The sequence below is a fragment of the Symphalangus syndactylus genome, chromosome 17, assembly GCF_028878055.3.
Source record: "Symphalangus syndactylus isolate Jambi chromosome 17, NHGRI_mSymSyn1-v2.1_pri, whole genome shotgun sequence".
Classification (NCBI taxonomy): domain Eukaryota; kingdom Metazoa; phylum Chordata; class Mammalia; order Primates; family Hylobatidae; genus Symphalangus; species Symphalangus syndactylus.
The window spans coordinates 95,610,983-95,626,972 of record NC_072439.2 but is presented as its reverse complement, the minus strand read 5'-3'; positions in this window follow the sequence as shown (position 1 = coordinate 95,626,972).

The window sequence follows — 15,990 nt, the reverse complement described above, 5'->3', positions numbered from 1 at the left end:
ATCACACCACGGCACTCCAGCCTGGGCAACAGAGCAAGACTCCGTCTCAAAAACAAAAACCCAATATGGGAAAGATAAAATTATAACACTATAAAAGAAGCCAATGAAGAAAAGGCAAGAGACTAATTTATGACCTTGGGATACGGAAGATCTCTTAAAGAAGAATCCAAAGTACAAATCTTGTGGGGAAATATGGGTGAACTTGACTATAACAATATTAAATTTTTATGTCTTATGCAGGACACAAAAGATAAAGATTCTATAAAGGATACATTAAGTAAACGGCAACAGATAAAGAGAAGATGTTGCAATGCCTTAAACTAATGGGAGTAAATGGAATAGACAAGAAACTCCTGTAGACAAAAAAGAAAAAAAAAAAAGGGGGAACTCAATAAAAAAATGGTCAAAGATTATGCGCAGGCAAGTCAGATAGGCACAAGGAAATTTTTAAAATTAACAAGTAAGCAAAGAGTTGCCAACCTCACTAATAATCAAAGTAATGCAAAGTAAAATGACAAGATTGTATTTATGCTTACTAAATTTGCAAAAAAAAAAATAGAATATTCAATAATAAATACTGGTGATGTTGTGAGGAAATAGGAACCCACAAACACTGCAGGTACAGCCATTCCTGAGAGCAGCCTTAATGTATTATATGCACTTAACTGACGGACGTGTGTGACCTCTGACCAGCTCTCACTGCAGGGGCGAATACCATGGAAACTTTCACAGAAGTCAGAGTTGTTTGGTTTCCGAGCAGAGAGTTGATGACGACCTCAGGCACCATCTCTGGGGGAGGGAATGCATTAATCAAATGAGGTGGGTACCTACCATGGAATCGTGTGTGGTAATCAGAAACATGGAACTAGAAGTATAAAACCAGTATGAATAGATCTTAATAAAATGATTTCGTGTGAATGAAAAGAAACAGAATGAGAGATATGCTCTCAGTCTCCCACTAGAGTGGCTAAAATGGAAAAGTCTGGCCAAACCACGTGCTGGTGAGGATGTGGAGCAATTAGAACTCCCAGATCTTGCTGGTGGAAATGCAAAATGGCACAACTACTGTGGAAAACAGTTTGGCAGCTTATTTTAAAAATTAAACAGCTTCCTATCATATGATCCAGTCATTCCCCTCCTACATATATGCCTGAGAAATTAAAGCATATGTCCAAAGACTTGTGTAAGTCTTTTTTTTTTTTTTTTTTTTTGAGGCAGAGTCTCGCTCTGTTGCTCAGGCTGGAGTGCAGTGGCGAGATCTCGGCTCACTGCAAGCTCTGCCTCTCGGGTTCACACCACTCTCCTGCATCAGCCTCCCAAGTAGCTGGGACTACAGGTGCCCACCACCACACCCGGCTAATTTTTTGTGTTTTTAGTAGAGACAGGGTTTCACTGTGTTAGTCAGGATGGTCTCAATCCCCTGACCTCGTGATCCGCCCGCCTGGGCCTCCCAAAGTGCTGGGATTACAGGTGTGAGCCACCACACCCGGCCTGTAAGTCCTTTTTTTTAAGGGTACTCAAATGTGTCAACTTTATTGTTTCTACATATACACCTTTTTTGTACTGAAAATTATAAAAATAGCATAAAGTTTGCTTGTATTGTGATCCAAATTTTTGAAAGCCAGAAAATCTGATTAATATGCTTTAGGCAAACTACCTATTGCTTTCTTTATCTACAAATAACTTTGCTTCAGTTTCTTTCTTTTTTTTTTTTGAGACAAAGTCTCGCTCTGTTGCCCAGGTTGGAGTGCAGTAGCACAACCTCCAGTCACTGCAAGCTCCTCCTCCCGGGTTCACACCATCCTCCTGCCTCAATCTCCTAAGTAGCTGGGACTACAGGCGCCCCCCACCATGCCCAGCTAATTTTTTGCATTTTTAGTAGAGATGGGGTTTCGCCATGTTAGCCAGGACGGTCTCGATCTCCTGACCTTGTGATCTGCCCACCTCGACCTCCCAAAGTGCTGGGATTACAGGCGTGAGCCACCGCGCCCGGCCTGCTTCAATTTCTTGATGTTGCGTTTCATCTTACTGACTTTGGGCTTCTAAAACACATGGGAATACTTACATCCTCTTGGCTTCTTTGAGCCAAATCAAACAGTAGAGCTACAGTTATTCGAATACATTCAAACTACACAGATCCCTTATAAATTACTAGTATCATGGTGGGAAGGAAAAGATACAAGAAGAAAAATGCATCCTAGAAGTATTTCATGGAGTTCATAGCAGCTCCATTTGTAATCGCTAAAAAACTGGAAACAACCCAAACGTCCATCAACAGGGTGATTGGATAAAAACTTGTGGTATATCTATACAACAAAATACTACATAAAAGTAAAAAGAAATAAACTGCTGAAGCATACAACAACACAGATGAATCTCAAAATAATTATGCTTTGTGAAAGAAGCCAGACAGAAAGAGTATATATTATATGATCCCATTTCTATAAAATTCTAGAGCAGGCAAACTAATCTATAGTGACAGAAAGCAGATCAGCGGTTGCCTAGAGACTTCAGGGTCAAGGCACAGCGGGGCGTGGGCAGGGAGGAGAGGACAGCAGGGATTACCAAACGACATGGGAAAACTTTTGGGTGTGATGGATATAGTCATAATCTTTATTGTGGTGACTGTTTCACACATGTGTACATATATCACAACTCATCAAACTGTATACTTTAATTGTGTACAGTTTATTATGTGTCAGTTATACCTCAATAAGGCTGGAAACAAAAAGTGCTCTGGGCAAGGAGTCTGGCGACTTAAGGTTTCTGCTTTTATTCTGGACCCAAGTTACCGTGTCACCTTGGCCAAGTGACCCAACCCTAAGAGTTTCGGGTTTTTCACCTGTGCTCTGGGAGGTTTGGGTTAGATCGCTGAGTGATAAGTGCAAATGCTCTCAGGAGCCAGGAAGGAAATACAAATGAATGACATAAGCCAGGTTCACTGCAGAGAGGGGTAGAGACTGTGGCCAGCTGGAGAGTGTTGCCTCCTCCCAGGGGGGAAGCTGCCAATCAGCTTTGGCCATTTGCTGCTTGATGGAATGTGGGCGGTGATGCTCACGCTTCAGAGTCTTTAAGAGAAACAAATCTTCCTGTTATCAAATGTAGATAATTAATTTTAAAAAGTTAAAACACTGTGCAGGCCAAGGCCACACATGTGCAGACGAGACCCAGCCTGAGCCCCACTCGTTTGTGGCCTGCAACAAAGTTGGAGAATCAATCAATTGCTCCAACTGGTTACTTTCCCTAAACAGCATTTTCTCCAAATCTTTTCATAGAATTGGTGGTAGTGAAATGACTGTCATGTGCAAGGGAATCATGAAAACCTATCAGAGCATAATGTTTAAAAATCAAGAGTGAGAAAGATGCGCTGGAGGGAACAAAAGTCTTTATTTCGTGGAAACAATTATGTGATGCTAAGAAGTTGATCAAGGCTCTGAAAGTCTCAGTGCATTGGGATTATCTACCTACTTATCTGTAAGTCGTGGCTCTGTCAGTCTTGTTCACAGGAGGTGGAAACTGAAAATCATAACAATATCAATAACACCAGCCAACTTATATTGAGGGCCTACTATGTTGCAGGTGCTCTTTTGTACACTTTGCATGTATCAAGATCATTAATCCTCACAACAACAGCATGTGACAGGTACTATTTTTGCCATCTCCAGTCGAAGGATGAGGAACCTGAGATGTAGAAGATATTTCGATAATTTAGCCAAGGTCACACGGCCAGTAAGTGGCAGACTGGATTCAAATCCAGCTGTCAGGTTATTTTAGGTCAGGGCCTGGGCTCGTCATGTACCACTATTACCTTGGAAGAAGGAAGAAAAGGTAGAAACAAACACTTGTAAGTGTTTATTAAGTGCCAGCTATTTTATACATTATGGTTTCGTTGAACCCCTACCACATATCCTTAGCTCCATGTTACAGCCAAGGAAACAAGGAAATGGGGACAGAGAGTTTAATGACTAGCTAGCAAGAGGCAGAGCTAGGACTTGAACCTTTATTTGTCTGAGCACACACCTGTGCATTCTTCACTAAATAGTGAAATTTCAGAGTAGCATTCGTGCAAGAAAGCACGCTTAAGGAAGAAAGCCTCTTGCTTAGCGTTGCATCCTTTACTTAGTGCCATTTTAACCAGTTTGCCCATCTGCTTTCCTTTTCAAAGCCAGGAAATGTGTGTGGGGTGGAGGAAAGAGTGAAGGTGGGTGAATTGCTGGAGAAATAAGTTTAATACAGAAAATAAATGTCCAAGAGATGAGGATTATTAAACAAGCAGTATCCTAGCTATCCATCTTTGACTTCTTTGAGTGGAAGTTTCGGTTAAAAGCTATATGCTTCCTTTAAAGGAGCCAAGGAAAAAGGTTGGATGAGTTTGTTAGCAGCAATGAATCTATACAGGTCTGTAGCAACCTCAATTCCTGATTCCTCAGAAGAAAGAATTTGACCGGGGGACATAAGGCAAAGTGAGACCAAGGCAAGTTTTAGAGCAGGAGTGGAAGTTTACTAAAAAGTTTTAGAGCAGGGATAGAAGGAAGTAAAGTACAGTTGGAAGAGGGCCAAGTGGGTGACTTGAGAGATTCAAATGTGCTATTTGACTTTTGACTTAGGGTTGTATACTTTGGCCTGGTTCCAGTGAGGTGTGTCTGTTCTCCCCTGATTCTTCTCTTGGGGTGGCCTGTCTGCATGTGCAGTGGCCTGCCAGCACTTGGGAGGGGCCGCGTGTGCAGTGTTTACTGAGGTCATGTGCATGCTCACTGGAGGCGTTTTTCCCTTACCAGTCTAGGGTTCCTAGATGAAGGTCACATACCAGTTAAAGTCCACCGTTTCAGCTCTCAGTGCACATGCTTGAGCCCACTCGCCCAACTCCTGACATCTTATTGGGAAGCTGCTACCCACCAGGTTCAGGTGTTTTCTTTTCTTTCTTTTCTTTTTTTTTTTTATTTTTTTGAGATGGAGTCTCGCTCTATTACCCAGGCTGGAGTGCAGTGGCGTGATCTCGGCTCACTGCAAGCTCCACCTCCCGGGTTCACGCCATTCTCTAACCTCAGCCTCCCGAGTAGCTGGGACTACAGGCACCCACCACTGTGCCCGGCTAATTTGTTGTATTTTTAGTAGAGACGGGGTTTCACCGTGTTAGCCAGGATGGTCTCGATCTCCTGACCTCGTGATCCGCCCGCCTCGGCCTCCCAAAGTGCTGGGATTACAGGCATGAGCCACTGCGCCCGGCCAGGTGTTTTCTGTCTACCGGGAGACTGCTTTTCCCTGGTGCCGGCTGCAATCAGTTATTATTTTAGGGAGCGATGGAACAACTTCCTGACCATCACCTGATGGTTGTCTGACATTCCTGGGGTGGGAGTGGGGGTCTGCCCTGCTTATGTCTGCCTAACTACCTGTTTATCAGACAAATTTAGTAAGCTTTCAAAAATTTGTATAAAAAGAATCCTTGGTTAAATTTAGAACACAAAATTAAGTTCAACTGAGAACTTTTTTAAACACAGAAAACAGTTTTAACTCTTCAAACAATACATTGCCACTTACTCTAAACAACATAATATCAATACAATTGTATTCCAAGATTATTAAACATATATCAGAAGGTATGCAGAGCTCAGATGGTACTTGTGGGTATGCCCGGGCTTGCCCTTTCTTTCTTTGCCTGGTGAACTTCTCTGCAGACTCAAGGACAAGTTCTTCGGGACTCTTCTGAGAAGTCAGCCCTATTCCCTCTCCTCCACCCGTCACTGCCCTGCAGTATTCTGGAGCTGTGGTTCTCACAATTTAGAGGACATCAGAATGAGGAGGGCTTGTTAAAACACAGATTGCCAGCTCCACCCCAGGAGTTTCTGGTTCAGTAGTCTGGGTGGGGCTCCAGGATTTGTATGTCCCACAAGTTCCCAGCTGACTCTGCTGCTGCTTGTTCAGTGATACACTTTGAGGACCACTGCCCCAGAGAAAACTCCTCTCTCGTCTGTGCTGCCCTGGCCTTTTCAGTCATTTTATTTTGACTTGGGCTGAGCAGAGAATTTCTGTATCTTCTCAAGGGTCTGTGATCTTCTCCAAGACAGAGTCCTGTTTTCAGGCCTTGGAGAAGGGTAATAGCAGAGAGTTGAGGGGCTTCCTGGGAGAGGGCTGTGGCTGATCCAGGGCTGAGGAGTCCATCCAGTAACAAAGGTGTAGTCACAGGTCTCTGAAAACTGCATCCCAACCCCAGTCCCTGCTGGACTCACAGGCTCAGTGGAAAGTAGAGCGCTGTAAACACAGAGGTAGTTAAAAAAAAAAAAAAAAAAAAAAAAAAAAGTAATGGCAGAAGCTGCCCTCTCTGCGACCCTGTAAGAAAGCATGAAACAAGGCGGAGAAGCATCTTTTCATACTCCCAGACAAACCTCGCTTTTGTCACCCCAAGGAATTTAGGCCATTACTGACAATGCCTGAATGAGATGATGGTGCCCGACAGAGCCAGGCATCATCCAGGGCTGTGCTGCCCAATCCAGTAGTCATTGGCTACACGTGGCTGTATGTATGTAAATAAAAATTACTTAGAACTAAAGAAAACCACACTAGCTTCATTTCAGGTGCTCAGTGGTCACGGATGGCTCACGGCCGCCCTGCTGGACAGTTCAACTCTAGGACATGTCCATCATTGCAGAAAGTTCAGTCGGCTAGCACTACTGGAGGGACTTGGACAATGATGCCGCAAGAGCAAGACGGTACACAGGAAACCCGGTGTAATGTGTGCCCCTCTCCCTGCATGCCGTTCTGTCCAAGAATTTGCAAAGACTGGCATACCCCACAGAATGATGCCTGGGAGCATATGATGCCTCTGCTTCTCCTCTTTCCTGTTCTCATGGGCCAGGACTTTAGTGCCTAGTGTGGTGGGGGTACCCATGGGTCAGAAGAACACTGTTGGATCCGAGAGTAGGATTGCCCCTGGTCAGGGGTGAGTCACTCTCTGGACTCTAAAAGGCCCAAGGGTCTTTAACACGGGGCTGAGTGCCTGCCTGATGCCAAGGCTGTCAAGTCATGCTCTTTTTGTTTTTTTTTTTTGGAGATGGAGACTTGCTCTTTTGCCTGGGCTGGAGTGCAGTGGCACAATCTTGGCTCACTGCAACCTCTGCCTCCCGGATTCAAGCAATCCTCTCCCTCAGCCTCACGAGTAGCTGGGATTACAAGTGCCCGCCACCAAGCCCAGCTAATTTTTGTATTTTTAGTAGAGATGAGGTTTTGCCATTTTGGCCAGGCTGGTCTTGAACTCCTGACCTCAGGTGACCCGCCCACCCTGGCCTCCCAAGGTGCTGGGATTACAGGCGCGAGCCACCACGCCCAGCTGAGTCACCCTCTTTCTATTTCTGTCAGTGCCTCACCTTGCTCCTTCTGCCGCAGGAACCTCCCCTCCCGTCTCATACAAAGGGTACATGCCTTCCTCTTGTCATTGCTCTTTGAAAGACAGCCTATGCATTTGAGTTAGGATTTGGGAATTTAAAAGGATGGCAAGTGAAAAAGCAGAATTGGGTTATCTGGATCAATGATAGAGTTTCCAAGACCTGGAATGGTCTCTGCTCTATATTCAGTAATGAGGTTTCCTAGCCTCCCCTGGTGACACACCCAGGTCTGATAAATCTCTCACCATAGACGAGTTTCCCAGCAGTAGGTAGCTTAAATGTTCCTTTACCTAATTTTTCCATAACTCATCATAAAATGGGAAAAAAAATTCTCATTTCCTCCTGGCTGGCTAAAAGCTAAGAGAGATGGAAGGAAAAGGCATTCTAGGGTGCTTTTGAGGTTGCACATGGACCTGAGTTTTAGCAGATGGGCCTTTGCCTGCCTCTGCCATGGAGGCTTGAAGCTCCTCAGGCCTCAGTATCACAGAGGTCTTAGTCAGTGGGTGGGTAACAAAACATGGACGCTGCTTTGGCACACGGGGCCCATTGAGGGGAGGGAGAACAGTGTAAGAGAAGCATGCTCAGCCAGATGGTTGAAGGAGGTCCCGTGTGAGCCCAAGCTGTGCCCACAATTGGGCTTTTAAAAGGTCTAGAATGGGTGGTTGTGGGCAACCAGAAGTTTGTTTGTATGAGAGCTGGGGAGATTAATTATTTTAAGAGGACAGGAATGAGGGCACTATAAGCTTGAATTGGTCAGTACAAGGCCTAAGCTGGGATATGGGAGGAAATCCCACATGCACTGCGCTGTCTGCCAGTCAGGTTTGTCTCCAAACTCCGTGAAACATGGAGCCCAGGCAACACACTGATTGGGGAATTCTCTGGCCAACTGTGACGAAGTAAGGTGTTGAGCAGAGGCATTCTTCCAGAGTTTCCCGCAGAACCCACATGGCTTTGGCCCTTGGAGAGCTCCAGGCCATCAGAGATGGTGCAGGAATGGGGTAGGAGGCAGGGGAGCCCTGCAGAAAGCCAGCAGAAACCTCACCTACCTGGAGAACTCAGCAATGCCGGAAGAGATTGAGATTCCTAGAGAATGGAGGAGCCAGGAACAAAGGAGAAGGATGGGATCCAGGAACAGGCCAAGAGAACCAGCTCGCTGCTTCTTCCTCTCGCTTCCAGAAAATTCTGTTCAGAAGCCATTAGGTAAGGCAGAGCAAGGCAGGCCTCTGTAGCTGAGTGGGGAGGAAGAGTGCCCAGAGCAGGAGGGTAGAGTCCACTGGGGTGAGATAGAGGCTCACACAAGGGCGATGGTCCAGCATGAGGTTGCAGCCCATGTGGAGTGAGGAGGGTGCCAACATAGGAGGGGGCAGCCCAGCATGTGTTGGAGACCAAAGCATGGTCCGAAGCGGGTCCTGGCCAGGGAGGATGTCCTGGCACGGAGACTCAGACCCTCAGTGGGATGAGGAGAGGTCTACACAGAAGGGTAGCCCAGGGCGGGATGGCAGAACTAGAGGGGTGAGGAGAGTGTCTATTGCAGGGGCACCTTGCGCTTGGAGTCAGTGCCCTGGGGAAGTGGGAAGGGCATCCACATGGAGGGTGGCCCAGGGCAGGATGCCGCTGTCCAGGCAAGGGAAGGAAGGTGTCCTCAGGAAGGGTGGCCCCGCATGAGTGTCCTACCTGAGCAGAGAGGAAGGTGTTTCAGTGACCTGCTGAGAGTCCCACTCTGCTTCATGTCCTGAGCCTCGCAGAGCACAAGGCACTTAGTAGCTGCCCAGGTCATGGTAATTGTTAAATGGATGATGAAATAAATGACAAAATCTGGATTCAGCTCTCATCTTGACCATATATTAGCTATGGAACATTGGATACATCTTCATCTCCATCATGGGATACTGTGTAGGAAACTACTCAGAAAAGCTAAAGGAGCTGATTTGGAGGAGCTGATTTTACCCCACTGAACAGGAAAGAAGGCTCTGCCATTCTTTGCTGTGCAAGTCTTCCTCATTTCAGAGAATGGCAGAGCCCTGTTTCCCTTTGGGTGGAGTAAAATCAGCCTAGCCTTCCCTTAGCGGGTACCACGCTGCCCAGCCTCAGGTGCGTCCTTTGTGAGGTGAGAAGTGCGTGGAGCTGCTGAGTGATGTGTGGCTACAGTGGATGCGGAGAAACTCACCGGCAGGGAGAGAACAGGCTGTGGCCACTGGTGTGCAGGCCTGTGGCCTTTCCACATGCCCTGTTCAGTGTATTCAGCCTTGGTGGTCTCTGAGAGCTATGGCAGTGAGCATCTGCTCCCTCTCACAGCAAACACCACACTTTCACTGAAAAACGAGGCTATTAGTCTTGTTCACAGAGCACCAGGATCCCTCCCAGTTCTTTTGTTTGTTTGTTCGTTGTTTTTTGAGACGGAGTCTTGCTCTGTTGCCCAGGCTGGAGTGCAATGGCACAATCTCAGCTCACTGCAACCTACGCCTCCTGGATTCAAGCGATTCTCCTGCCTCAGCCTCTGGAGTTGCTGGGATTACAGGTCCCTGCCACCATGTCTGGCTACTTTTTTTGTATTTTTAGTAGAGACGTGTTGTATTTTAGTGGAGATGTTGGCCAGGCTGGTCTGAAACTCCTGCTCTCAAGTGACTGTGGCTCTACAATCCGAGTTCTCCCGTTGGACCAGTCGAGTGACCTTGGGCAAATAGCCTCCTGATCGGGCAGCTGAGGACAATATGTGAGCTGTGTTCTGAGGCCTCAGGCCTCAGAACTTCCCTCCTGACACTGCGGGCCTGAGCAGACAGAAAGGACAAACTTCCTGCCCAGAGCTTGTGATCTGAAGGTGCCTCAGAGACCCTCTGATCAATCTTTGACCCCTTCCCCCACACACACTACAGCAGAGTTACATGTCTATTAAAATACACGTTCATAAAAGACCACCTACTAAATAATTTTTAAGTTGTTATTCTAAACCAAACTATTTTGAACGTTTGTAAATGCAGTTTTTATTTTTAATTAATGACAGTATCTTTGCAGCCGTGAATCAGACTTTCCTGGACACCCTTGGGTGTTCTTATCTACGCCAGTGGGGTTTCAGTTAGCATTTTAAAGGTGACATTGCCCCAAATTTTATCTCCACCAGATCTTCTCTTCTGAACTGCAGATCCAGATATCAAATGGCCTCTTGCACATAACGACTTGGCTATCCCTCAGGTCCTCCCTGTCCACAGGGTGGATTCTCAACTCATCAACTCCCTCCTCTGACACCACTGCTCCCCTGACAGGGTCCTCCCACTGCCCTCAGAGAACGGCAGCACTCACAGCAGTCAGCCCCTAAATCCAGCTGATCTTTGTCTCCGTTGCCAATATCACTGTTCCAGGCACCATCCTCTCTCGCTGGTATTACTGCAAACTGCCATCCAACTGGTCTCTCCACCTCCAGCCTTGCCACACTGCCCCCTTGCCCAGTCCATCTCAGACTCTACCACGCTGACCTTTGGAAAATGTGACTCCGTATGTATCACTTCCCTACTGAAAACTCCGATAGGTCACTATGCCCTTTAAGATAAAGTCTGAAATCCTCAGCAGGGTTGATAAGCAGCTCTAAGTGGGACTCCCTTTTCCAGGTTAGCAAGGGACTTCCCTGATTTTAGCACTGAAGTCCTGAATTCTCCTGAGTCCTTGGCAAACTGGATGGGCTCACCACTCCCCTATTCTCCTCATTCCTCCACCTCACCCCTACCCTAGACTCACCCACTGTCTGTCCCCTCAGCAGTCTTCCGGCCTCCTACTGTGAATGGTCTCTGCCCCAGCCCCTTTGCTTCGTAACTGTGAGATCCCCCCTCCTAGTCTCAGGGGCGGATGACTTCCTCCATGCTGTCTCCTGGACACCCCGGGTCAGGTGACTCACCCCTGCTGGGTGGCACTCTTAGTTCCCCTTGTGGCACTTAAATGCATTATTTCAATCACTGGGTTACTGGAGGTCTCCTCCCATGACTGCAGATGCTGTAGGCAGAGGCTGAATCATGTTTGCTCCCTGTCATCACCTGTTGTCTGGCACAATTGTCTGCTGCGGATTTCAGTGGTGATTTTTAGATGAATCGTGTTGCACACAGGCACAGCCGATACACAGAAGGTTGTGTTTATCTGTTATCTTGGCTCTGAGACAGGCAGTCTCAGAAAGTGAAAAATAGCTGGTTTATAAATACATGATAAAATGTTGACAATCACTCATAATTAAGTAGACATACATTAAAATAATAATGTTCACTTTTTTCTTTGAGACAGAGTCTTGCTCCATTGCCAGGCTGGGGTGCAGTGGCACAATCATGGCTCACGGCAGCCTCAAGCTTCTGGGCTCAAGGGATCCTCCTGCCTCAGCCTCCTGAGTGGCTAGGACTATAAGAACATGCCACCACACTCGACTAATTTTTTTTTTTTTTTTTTTGTAGAGATGGGTTTCACTATGTTGCCCAGGCTGGTCTCAAATTCCCAGCCTCAAGCAATCCTCCCTCTTTGGCCTCCCGGAGTGCTGGGATTACAGGTGTGAGTCACCATGCCCGGCCTAAGGTTCATTTTTTACTTACTAGATTGATAAAGATCACAAAATGTGAAGAAGTGGGGGACACCAGCAGGCACTCTCTTCCCCGGGGTAGGAGCATAAATCTGCGAGAACCCTTGAAGAGCAACTTGGCAATCTTTCCTAAAAGCTTACCTGTACATAGTTCTTTTTCACAGTTTCACTCCTAGAAACGTATTCTACAAATATTCTTAGAGATTTGTACAGAAAAGAACAAACAAGAATATTCAACATGTCATTGTTAGCAATGGGAAAAAAAATGGGAAAAAAATACCCTACCTATCCATCAAAAGGAAACTGGTTAAATAAATTAGGCAAGTCCTTCTAACAGAGTAGTATAAAGGAATTTTTTCAATGAGGTAGATTTACATAGCCTTATACGAAGCAATCCTCAAAGCAGGCGGAGGGGGCAGGAAATGAAAAAGGTCCACAATTTGTTTACTTTTAGTTGTAATTTTAAAAGAAAATATGCATATGTGTTAATATGCATAAAAATATTTCTGGAAGAATACACAAGAAACTCGTAGCAGTAATTACCTCTGGGGAGAGCGACTGGGATCTGGGATAGGAGAGAAATTTATTCATTCTATATTCTGTCTTAAGTGTTTAAATAATTTATTACAGGCATAAATTCACTTTTTTTTTTTTTTTTTTGAGATGGAGTCTCGCTCTGTCGCCCAGGCTGGAGTGCAGTGGTGCAATCTCGGCTCACTGCAAGCTCCGCCTCCCGGGTTCACGCCATTCTCCTGCCTCAGCCTCTCGAGTAGTTGGGACTACAGGTGCCCGCCACCACGCCCAGCTAATTTTTTATATTTTTAGTAGAGACGGGGTTTCACCGTGTTAGCCAGGTTGGTCTCGATCTCCTGACTTTGTGATCCACCTGCCTCGGCCTCCCAAAGTGCTGGGATTACAGGTGTGAGCCACCATTCCCAGCCATAAATTCACTTTTCAATATTACAAAAAGAAAACTCCATGTTTTTTTTTTAAAGAAGATAAAAGCTAGTGAATTTGCATCTGCCCAAGGTTCTAGCAATTTTCCTTCCTTCCCTCCTTTCTCCATCTTTCCTTTTTTTTCTTTCTGCCCATCCTCTCCTCCTAAGAAAACTGTCTTTCCAGAATCTTCTAACAATATTAAATAAGATTAGACTAGCTCTTCGTCTCTGAGCTGGGAGTCCAGGCTGGACTGGGCGAGTTTACCCTCGCGTGGGGCTGAGTGCTAATGTCTCTCACTTACTGAATGAGGTACCTTGCAGCCTGCCTTTCATCCTCCTGCCCACCTTCTCCCCAGCCATGTCCTGGCATCAGCTGCAACAGCTCCTAGCTTCTCACTCCTCCCACTTTCTGCCCAGGGGCTCCTCTGCCACCATCATGTGAGATGCTGAGGACACTCATTTTGTCATTGTGATATATGTGGAAACCTGGGTGTGGGAGAGGGTTAACAACCCCCGGGGCAACCTGTGATCCATGGGGTCGTCCCTCACAGCTAGCTAGGGGTCCCCAGCGGTATCGAGCTCCAGTTTCTCACTGGCCTGACCAGCTCAATAATTTACATTGGTTGGCTTGTCCTCTTTCCGTTTGACTCTTCCCAGCCTCTCACTCCTGTTTCTTGGGATCACTTTTCAAAATAAACCACCATGTTGTGCTAGGCTCTGCTTGTTGCAGAAACCCAGGCTAAGACACCATCCTTCATCCTTCCTGGAGAGTTCTGGAGTCCTTATAGACCTGTGGTTGAGACCACACTTCATTCAAAGAGATACAACCATTTTCCCTGGGAGGAGTTCTCTCTCTCTTTCTTTTCCTGAGATGCAACCTTTCCCCTCTAGGTCCTTAGGCCTGCCTTTCTTCCTCTCTATTAATGTGAGGGTGGCATTTTGCTTTGTGCCCCCCTACCTCAAATTCTGTATTGAAATTCAATCAGCAATGTGATGATATTAGGAGGTGGGACCCTGGGGAGGTGATTAGATCACCACCTTTGGGATAGGATCAACGCCCTTATTAAGGAGACACCGGAGAGCTGCCTGGTCTGTTCCACCATGTGAAGACACAGCTAGAAGGTACCACCTGTGTACCAGAGAGTGGGTCCTCACTAGACACCAAGTTTGCTGGCTCCTTGATCTTGAACTTCCCAGCCTCCAGCACTGTGAGAAATAAATTTCTGTTGTTCATAAGCCACCAAGTTTGTAGTATTTTGTTAAAGCAGCCTGAATGGACTAGGGCACCTTTATAAACCTAGGCATTCTATTCCAAAATTGCCTTCCAGTCCAACAGAAGTATGTTGTAGATTCTCCAGGTAAAAATTAACTGTACCCTTGACATTGAGATCATCTTGTATCAATTTTAGATCCCCGAACTCTGATTTGATGATTTAAAAAGCAAGAGAACCTCTGAGTCTAACTCATTCCAGTCCCTGTGGTGGAAGGCAAACATAGTTCACTCATTTGGAAACCAAGGTTCCCTGCACAGAAAGTGCCAGGCCAACCCAGTGAGCCCTGATGCAAGGTCACTATTTATTTTGTCATCCTGAGGCCAGAGTTCCTTCAAGGGGCTGCTGTTGGCTTTCAAACAAGCCTGGAAAATCATCTGGTGGCCTCTTTGATCCTGCCCCTTTTTCTGGGTGGTGCTGTCTCTTTTCTCTGTGTTCCACTTTCAAAATAAACCATCTCAGTTGGCTGTGATAAATTCACTGAAGGAAATTTCAAGTTGAGAATGGTGAGAAGACCTGCAGAAGGGAAGCTATAAATAGCCTGCTTTTAATGGCTATAGTAACATAATTCCCTTTACATTACTGTCTGCCATTAAGCAATAAGTAACATTGTAACTTGAAAATCAGACCAAAATAGATTGTACCATCTACCCAGACCCAATCTGGTATGTGTAAATATGCAACACTGCCCTATTATTTATAGACCTACGATTTTCCTCATGAAACAGATTCATTTGGGTGCTCTGTAGACCTGAGTTAACTTGATCCAACAAAATCCAACTTTGTCATAGAAACCTAGAAGTTTAGAGCAAGGGGGCCTTTTAGGAATCACGGAGTTGAAAGCCTGTCCTTTGCCTAAGCTCATGCAGGGACACAGGGATGGGTACATGTGAGAAGGAAGTAGAGACTGATTCCAAATGAACACCTGGAGAAAGGCCTCGGATTCTCAGATTCACTGAAAGGGGCCTTCACACGCCTTTGTTATCTATCACAACATGAGATCTGGAGGGTGTAATCACCATTGTTCAGTGGAGGAAATAGGTTCAGAGAGTGAAGTGACTTGATCCAAGTTACATAGTAAATCAATGGCAAGGAATTGGACTGGAACCCAATTCCAACTTAAGGCTAGTATTTTTCCTTTCCTGGTGATAGCTCCATTGTTTCTGGCTTCTAGAGTCTTGGGCTGGTCAGCTTTGATTGACATGTCCACAGTAAGAGTCCCAGCCCTGCCCTACCTCCCACCTATCCCTCAGCACCTCACTAGGTTTCTGTGACCCCTCCCTTTCTTAGCCTCAGCTTTGTTCACACTACAGATGGGGTGAGCCACCCCAAGCCCCTACCACCACATCGTCTCCCACTCCTGGCCCCAAATGCTTTCCCCTGGCCACGCTCCTTTCTTATTATTCTGAACCCTTTGTCAGTTGTTTTCTTTACTTTCTCCCTGAATGGTCCTTTCAAAACAGAACTGTTTACAATTTCCTTCTTTAAAAAAAAAGTACTTAAAAAAATAAAAAACAAAGCCACGTTTGTGATTCTCTCTTCTTCCATTACTTACCTTCTAATTTTCCAAGTCTTGGCTTGGCATTCAGGGCCCCCTGTAATTAGGCCCCTGCAATGTGGATCACCTTCTCCCTATCCCTGTGTTGCTTGTACCTGTATTACAACATTGCAAACACTCAGCCCTGCTATCTCTATTACAGCATTGCACACACTCAGCCCTGCTACTTTTTTTTTTTTTTTTTTTTTTTTTGAGACGGAGTCTTGCTCCGTCGCCCAGGCTGGAGTGCAGTGGCGCAATCTCGGCTCGCTGCAAGCTCCGCCTCCCGGGTTCACGCCATTCTCCTGCCTCAGCC